This window comes from Syzygium oleosum, unplaced genomic scaffold, assembly GCF_021117445.2.
Source record: "Syzygium oleosum isolate NSW1041296 unplaced genomic scaffold, Sole_v2.1 Sole_v2.30, whole genome shotgun sequence".
NCBI lineage: Eukaryota > Viridiplantae > Streptophyta > Magnoliopsida > Myrtales > Myrtaceae > Syzygium > Syzygium oleosum.
In genome coordinates this window covers 3,856,841-3,863,305 of record NW_026607514.1, presented here as the reverse complement: position 1 = coordinate 3,863,305, position 6,465 = coordinate 3,856,841, and the positions used below count along the sequence as shown (strand labels likewise).

Genomic DNA, 6,465 nt, shown 5'->3' with positions numbered 1-6,465 from the left:
CTTACCAAATTGGCTAAATCGAGTCTTAAAATTAACACCGTCTAATTTACTGACGAAAAATACAGACGTGGCGCAGACTTGTCTTATTTTATTACTTTTCTTGAGGCATGTGGTGATGGTGTGGTGTCTAATAAGCGCCACGTCAAAAAAAGTTTAAAAATATAAATTTAATTAGAAAAAGTTAAAAGTCAAAAAAACAAAAAAAACCAGGGCTTAATTCCCTAAAAAACCCCAAACTTTGGGGTTTGTCCCAATTCTACCCTGAACTTTTTTTTGTCACGTAAAAAACCACAAACTTCCACTCAAGTCCCAAATCTGCCCTCAGTTGACTTTCCGTCCAACAGTACCATTAGTCGTCCCATGTGGCATCGCCACGTCCATAAAAATGCCACGTCAACTTCCCTGTTCATACGAACCGCTCATCTTCTTCAACTTGCGGTTACTGTTCATCATCTTCAACCTCCGGATTGCTCGATTTTTTTTTTTTGGTAAGGTCCGGATTGCTCGATTTGTCATCCAACAAATACATCATTTGGCATTTTACCATGATACACAATCCCAGCACCTCTCTCCCGATCACATTGCCGTCCTTCACACATTTGAAGATGTTGGAAATGGGGAAGTTCAGCTGCTCTCGCCTGATGTTGGTTTGGTGCCGGTTTTGATTTTTTTAACCTGATTGTCTTTCAGCTGACTGTACACATCATTAAGACTCTGTTCATCCTCTTCCTTGTCTTCTTCAACTTCTTCTACTTCCTGCTCATCTTGTTCTTCTGGTTCCTCATCTCCAGCTGGGTCAACTTGTTCTTCCTCCTCAGCTTGGGCTCCGTGTTATTCTGGCTCCTGGGGGTAGCTCAGAGCTGTGATAGGTCTGTGAAAAGCTAGCTTCTTGGGACACACACTTGTAGAGATTGAACGACTTGAGCCTGTCCGGCATTGAAGGAGATCTGGTCAAGAAAGGAGTTCCCTTTTCGCTTTCCCCCTCTTGTTCTTGTCCAAGCTCGGAGCCTTGCTATAAGAACCCATGAAGGGTCTCCATTTCAAGGGTTTTGCCAAAATGGGTGTTGGGTTCTTGGGATCTGTAGTTGTAGAAACTCACGGACTTGAGCCTCTGCAACATTGATGCAGATATGGCGAGGTGTTGGGGTTTTGGGCTATCTTCGTGATTTCTTTGTTGTTGATGTGGGTCTCCTTCTTCTTCCTTGGGTTTGTGGCTGCTAAGGCTTGATGTGGTGAAAATGGTGCCAATCATGAGGTTGAGGAGCACGGAGAAAACACTGGCGTGAACCAGCTGTGCATGGTCGCCCAGATTGACGGTGCACTTGTCACTGATTCTTCGAGCATGGCTGCAGAGAGAGAGAGAGGTTGAGGTGAAGGTGACTGGGTAAGTTAAGAGTTTCGTGTGTTTTGGGAGGTGAAGGTGAAGGTGAAGGTGAATGGGTAAGTAGAGTTCTGTGTCTTTTGATAGGCAGGTGAAGGTTGAAGACAATGAACAGTAATCGCAAAGAAGATGAACAGTTCGTGTGAACAGTGTCTGAAATCCTGGACTTTTTCTGACGTGGAAATGCCACGATGGACAATTAACAAAAAGTTGGACCGAAGGTCAAATAGTGGGCAAATTTGGGACTTAAATGAAAGTTGAGGGGTTTTTATGAGACAAAAAAAAATTCAGGGTAGAATTGGAACAAATCTTAAAGTTTGAGGTTTTTTAGGGAATTAGGCCAAAAAACTAGACCCACAACTAGTGGCTATGGCTAAGCCCACGCCAGTGGCCGCCACCACAGCCGCCAGATAGGGTTGGCGGAGGTCGCCTGGGCCTTCTCGAAGCCCGGCAACCCTTGACGGCCACGGGCGAGGCCCCGCCAGTCCCCGACAAGAGCTTGTAGGTCCCGATCACCTGGGGTGGTGGCACCCTCCTAGAAAAAAAAATCTGAAAAGTGGGCTCAAATTTGCCAGGTGTCAATCTTTGGATTGTTCACTGCAAATCCTACGTGGAGTGTTAAATGCACTTAATATTTTCTCGGTTCAATACAGTCCCACTAGGATCCACAGAGAAAATCAAATTAGTCAACCACTCGTGGGCGTTCTGTGCCGCCAAACCCCCCGCAACCCCCACAACACCCCACCCCCCCAAACAAAATGGCTGGGTGAAGGAGCATGGATAAGACATGCGTCATCTAATATGATATCAGACTGATAGAAGAGAACTCACTACAGTTTTGTCTATCACGTGAATTGGCAATATTACATTAACTTTTGAGTGCGTCCTATCTGTCTGAATATCCAAAGTGATTTTGTCAAGATTTAATAGAAAGATAAGAACAAAATCTTAGCACATGCAACCTTGTTCTTTTTAACTTTAGCAATTTTTATTGCACGATAATTCCCCACTCCCGCACAAAATCTTAGCATTTGTGCTTGATTGAGATACTTCGTTAAATTTTTAGGCAATGAAGATTATTAGGCATATGCCGATATTTCGAAGGATGGACTTGCAAATTTCAATGGTCTTAGGACCATCCACCATTTTTTTGCTAGCAAAGAAAGGCTGGGATGAGGAAATAGCGAGACTACACCTCACGACTCTACTATAAGGATCCCACACTAGCTATTAAAAATTGGGATTTAAGGAATACATAGCAAAAGTCACTCAGCACCACTCTTGATTTATAGGGAACAAAGGCCATTTGAGGTCGACTTCAATCCAAAGCCAATTTGGAATTTCCATTTTATTATATTGGTTCGATTTTGATCAAGTTGGCATCCCACAGCAGCAAAAGTCACACTAAATCTAGTTCTATGTAATGGGAAAGGATGGTGAACAATTTCCAAAAGTTTGAGATGAGTTTCGCCGAGAACGGTCGGCGATGAAAGACCTTTCTCCAAATGTTTGATCTTTAGTTCTTTAGAAGAGAATTGGGTTCTGTGGTGATTCGGACAGGAACTACGGATAATAACAAATAAGGAATGCTAATAAAGAATAAAATAAATTGTAGAAAAATTAGATACGTCTAATTGATTGCGGATCCTCTATAATTGACTCTTCTCGGCCTTATATAGCCTTGTAAAAAGTATAACCATGGAGCGCAGTAGTCATTTGAATTACAAACTCTAACTATTCTCGAGATTCTCGGCCTCAACTCAATTTGCTTATGTTATATTTTGTCGGTCCGTCCATGATGAGTGTGTCCAAGGGGCACCATTTGCTCTAATTAGAAATGTGTCTGAAAGACACTTTTTGAAGAGGTGCGAGGGGAGTTTCTTAAGGGAAGTTAAGGTAACTTCCTCGGTATGAAAATCCAATAAGAGATAAGTAAGTTCTGACGAATAGAACTCTCTCTCTCTCTCTCCTCTCTTCATCAAAAAACGACGCATAAGGATTCCGTATCTACTTCAAGAAGACAATCGGCATTAACGCTGTGAAACGAGAATACTGTCCTTGTGATTGTATTCGGACCAACGTGAAGTAGATTCGTCCATCATTCGCTGATGATTCAACGTACGATCTTCAAAAATTTGTTTTGGAGTGCATCGAATAGGTTAGTCGATTCTCCCGACACTCGCTTCCAACATTGGTATCAGAGCCACGGTTATGATCTCTGCCTTATTTTTCCGTCGAATTTTTTCGCTTGTTATTTGATATGGGAATCGAGAAAATGAACTTCATATTGTCTGGATGTTCATTGCTCGGAAATTGCAATAAGAATCGTCGAAAACGAAATCGGACGCGAAGAACGGGTTTGGAGGATAAACGTCGGTTCTGTTCTGATATCGTTTTTCGAAAGATTTTTCCGGAAAAAGTCATTTTTCACCAAACAGAGTGAAAGTACTCGTCGAGACGATCAAAACGATGGGTGGCACGCCGCTGGAAGCCGCCGGACGCGCCCACACGCGCGGCTAGAAGCAGCAGCGCGTGGGCGCCATGTGCCCAACGCGCTGGCGCTGCCAGCGCGTGAGCGACGCGCGCGCGTCGACCAACCGCGTGTGATGACGTAAGCAAAATTGTCGGTAACCAACATGCTGACGTCATCTTGCCAGCGAACCGACCCTCTGGTGATCGGCGATCCGACCCAGCCGGTGACGCGACCCATCCGGAACAACCCGACCCGATGACCTAACCCATTTACCAACCCGACTCGTTGACCGGTCAACTGGTCAGACCGGTCAACCGTTGAACCGGTTTGACCGGTCGGACCGGTCAATGATTGAGCCGGTTTGATCGGTTGGACCGGTTTAAGACCGATTTGGAGCTAGAGCTTGAACTACACGCGCAGCGCACTCGGGTGGCGCATGTGGGCGCATGGAATGTCCAATTGGAGCGTGGTTGGTACCGTTGTGTTCGTATTGAAATTATCTATATATATAATTATCTATGTTTGAAGCTTTTAAAGGTATAAAAATGCGTACGAAACCCTAAATATGCGTATTTTTTGGGGTATTATTACATTTTTACTTGTATTTTCCTTTGGTTTTGGAAATACAGAAGCTGGCTTACATGTAAATGACCACATGTAGATTGAGTAGAGCTTGCTTCATTGATAGCATGTTTATAAGACTTAACATACTTGCATTTTCAGTTCCGAGATGACTCGAACAATGGTTGGAGATCATTGTTTTTTCATTATATCTTGAATTCCACATATGATTATATTTGATGTGATCAAATATTTGTAAGTTGGTAATCATTACATGCGGTCACGTAATCATCTTTTCTAGTGGGAGTTCGTAGGTTGGTAGAATTCAAAGGAGTTCTCACCTAGAACTTAAAATTTGTGGAAATTAAACAAGTTAATGATAGCAATTATACGCCAAAGCTGATTGGGAACATAGTGAATTTTTGTTTCGATATCTTTTGTTGAATTATCATTAATTTAGTTTATCTTTTCTGCAAATTAAAATGTGTATTTATGTGGAAAATGTGCTAGTATTGATTCTGTGTTTATTATGTCAATGTGTAATAGAAATTGATTATGGCTTCGGCATCCAAGACCATTGTGACTGACCTCAACAAGGGTGAGAAGCTAAACGGTGACAATTATGATATTTGGCACAGAAAAGTTCAGTATATCCTTGAGGAGCAAGAGGTTTTGGAAACCCTCAACTACACCATGGATGAACCTAAGCATGAAACTTCTGCTCAACACAGAAGAGATCAAGAAACTTATCAAGCTTGGAAAAAGAAAAATAGCATTGCTCGCATCGCGTTGCTGAGTTGTATGCAAAATAATCTCGTGTGTGAGTTTGAAAGTTATGACAAAGCTCAAGCAATGTGGGTTGCCTTGAAAGATAAGTTTGGGGGTACGTCTGCCACTAAGTTGAGGAGGCTCACCATCAAATTTGACACATACTAGAAGCACTCAAATCCAACGATGAGGCAGCATTTTCGGGAGATGTCAAACATAATACGTGAGCTGAAGTCGGCAGGTTATACCCTAACTGATGAATAGCAAGTTCAGGCTGCTATAAGGTCTCTTCCTGATAGCTGGGAATATATGAAAATTAATATGATGCACAATGAGAATATCGTCACTTTTAACGTTATTGCGCGTCATTTGGAATTAGAAGATGAGCGCCTAGAGGCTACAAAATCCTCTACCCATGCTAATGTTGTTGAATTAGGTTCGGGCAAAGTTTCGGGCTTTAAGCGCAAGAGGAACCATAAATTCAACAACAAAGGAAAAGAGACTAATCATGTACCCAAGAGAACCAAGACCTTCCGATGCAAGAAGCATGGCGGGAAGAAAGACAAGGCCAAGATGAAGTGCTACAATTGTGGTAAATTGGGCCACTTCGCTCGTGAATGCACTGAGCCGAAAAAGGTACCACATTACTCCATTACTTTGAGTAATGCTTTTGTTTCTAGCACTGTTATGCTTGCTAAATCTCATCCAATGTGGACTGTAGACTCAGGAGCAACAAGTCACGTAGCTAGAGACCGAGGAGCATTTGTGGAGTATCGTCGAATACAGCCTGGAAGAAGATAAATATATGTTGGAAATAACTTAAGAGTTGAAGTGAAGGGTATTGGCACATGTAATTAACCTTTCAAGGTGGTCGAAACCTATTCCTACATGATGTCCTCTATGCTCCAAATATTCGGCGAAACTTGGTCTCTGTAGTTGTTCTTCTAGGCTTAGGTTATGTATTTAATTTTCATGGTGATTGTGTTGACATTTTGTTTGGAATAATTTATTACGGTTCTGGTCATGTATTGAATGGTTTTATGGTGCTAGACATTGACTATGATGTGTACAAAGTTAATGTTCATGGTTCTTTTTCTTTAATTGCATCTTCTAGTAATGTGGAGATTAATGCAAGTACTTGGCATGCTAGACTGGGTCACATTGGGTTACAAAGAATGAAACGATTAGCAAGAGAAGGCCTTTTGGGGTCACTCGCAAATGTTGAACTACCCGTATGTGAACATTGTCTAGCGGGAAAAATAACTAGAAAATCATTTGGTAA

General features: G+C 42.2%; 1 pseudogene; it reads right to left on the bottom strand.

The window, feature by feature from the left end:
* Window positions 1–326: 326 nt before the first annotated feature.
* Window positions 327–1,455, bottom strand: LOC115669153 (uncharacterized; annotated as a pseudogene).
* Between the last annotated feature and the right edge of the window lie 5,010 nt (window positions 1,456–6,465).